Here is a 2,043-nt window from a genome sequence, read left to right on the forward strand (position 1 = left end):
TGTAGGGAAGAAAAGAGTACATCAGGGACCGAGTTCCAGCTGTACCTTGGTGTGTGGTTTTGGGTGAGCCACTGCACACCCCTGAATCACTCTGTACTAAAAGGGGATCACACCCTGACTCTGAAACCTCCGTGCCCAGCATCCATCATCCTGCCCCTGCCCCTCACCCCCGCTCCCAGCTGGGTCATTCAGGAAGTACCTAAAACAAATGTAGGTTTAGGTAATATGGGGGTTTTCTTCCTCCTTCCCCCATACTGCTCCACAAAAGTGTGTCTCTTCCTGGAATCCCATTCTGCCTTCATGAGAGGCTGAAATCTTCAGAAAAAATCTATAGAAGCAGCCAGAAGTGCTGTCCTGGCTTCCTCTTATTTGTTCTTGGTGAAGGTGGCTTTAGCTCCCTCATGTTTCATCCTGCTTTCCAGGGAGTCACCTGTCCTCAGGTTTATAAACACTTTAGCTTACAAGATACATTTTTCTTTTTGGCCAAAAAGTAGCAGGGTAATGAGAATTTCCCCCTAAATTCCTGTGAGACATTGAGCCTCTCAGAATTCTCCCTGGTGGGCAGTTTCTTTCAATGCCATCTCATTCTCAGACCGGTCATGGGATTATTTTTCCATTTGGGTAGGCAAAAGTTGTGGTACCCTGTGGCATTATAATATCTCACTTTGAAGTTTTCAGCTCTTAAGGTTTTCCTTTGAAAGCTCTTTCATTTAGAAAGTAAAATGATAGCTAATGTGTAAGTGTGGCTGTCCTGTGGCATGAAAGGTGTGGAGATGCCAAACATTGTGACTGGGAGTGATGGCCGTTCTCACACTCCACTCCTCTCCTGGGTACTGGGATATGAATTTTGTGAATTTCAAGTCATTTTCTGTCTGCTTTCTGGACTCAGAAAAATGGCTTGCTTGAAATGCAAGGAGCAGACATCAGTCAGATATTCCTCCGGAGCATTTGCTCCATGGGGAAGCCGTGTGACTTGTGGATGAAGATGCTAGTGATGAATTTACTGTTTGCCAATTCGCTGCTTTCCTTCCATCTCACTGGGCCACGTGTTGAGCTGGACAGCCAGTCAGCTGCTCTCGGGGGTTCTTGCAGATGTGCCTCGCCTCCTGGCACATCAGGTGGGACCTGTTACAAGTGAAATACTTGAAACTTTTCTGGGGCCAACAGCCTCTGACACCACTCTGCTGGGTTGGAGGGGGGCTCTTTCTGACCAGACTGGGGCACCATTCAGCCACTGGTCACATTCCTCACTTCAAACTGAAATTCAGTTTGGCTTTGAGTATAGGGACACATGGTGGTGGACTCATCTACTTCGGTGTTTGTTTTGACCAAAAGTTTATTTTTCTAGTGCATTTTCTAAGTCGAAGTGGTGAAAACATGTAATTTTAGTATGCATGACGGAGTCTCCAACAATAAAAATCCCTGTAAGGACGAACGTGTGTGGAGTCCCTTTGTGACAATGGCAGCTTGGATTACAGTTCTGAAGTTTAGTTATTCCTGGTGTGCAGGCCCGGCAGAGCCTCCCTGCAGCGGAGGCAGGAGGGCACTGACAGCACAGTGCATCCTACAGACGCAGGGCTGCTGTGCGGGAGATCACGTGCAACTAGAAGACACCGGTGTGTAGAGGAGGATGGAGCTGATGCCCAGTGGTGCAGTGTGCACATTTTTTGGTTCTCAAGGCCCAGATATACTTTCTGGACCAGCCCTGAATCCTTCTAGTGACAGCGAACAGTTCCTGAGAACTCAAGTGGGCTGAGCATGATGGTGGCCTTCACATAGATAATCTCACTGAATTGTCAGGCACCCTTAGTGAAGCGGGATTATTGCCCCTGTGGGATGAGACACAAGTAGAGCATTTTGCCCGAGGATGCACAGCTATTCCAGCACAACTGGGATTCAAAGCCAGGCAGTCAGCCCACTGTTTCCTCCTGATGGTGCTAGGCTGTGCACTTCTCTTTTATTCTTATTGTCAGCCCACGCACGGAACACAAAAGGGAGGAACTTTTAGCGTGAGGAAGCATCAGTCTAAAAATTGGCTTTATT

Source organism: Myotis davidii, unplaced genomic scaffold (assembly GCF_000327345.1).
Source record: "Myotis davidii unplaced genomic scaffold, ASM32734v1 scaffold199, whole genome shotgun sequence".
In the NCBI taxonomy this organism is placed as follows: domain Eukaryota; kingdom Metazoa; phylum Chordata; class Mammalia; order Chiroptera; family Vespertilionidae; genus Myotis; species Myotis davidii.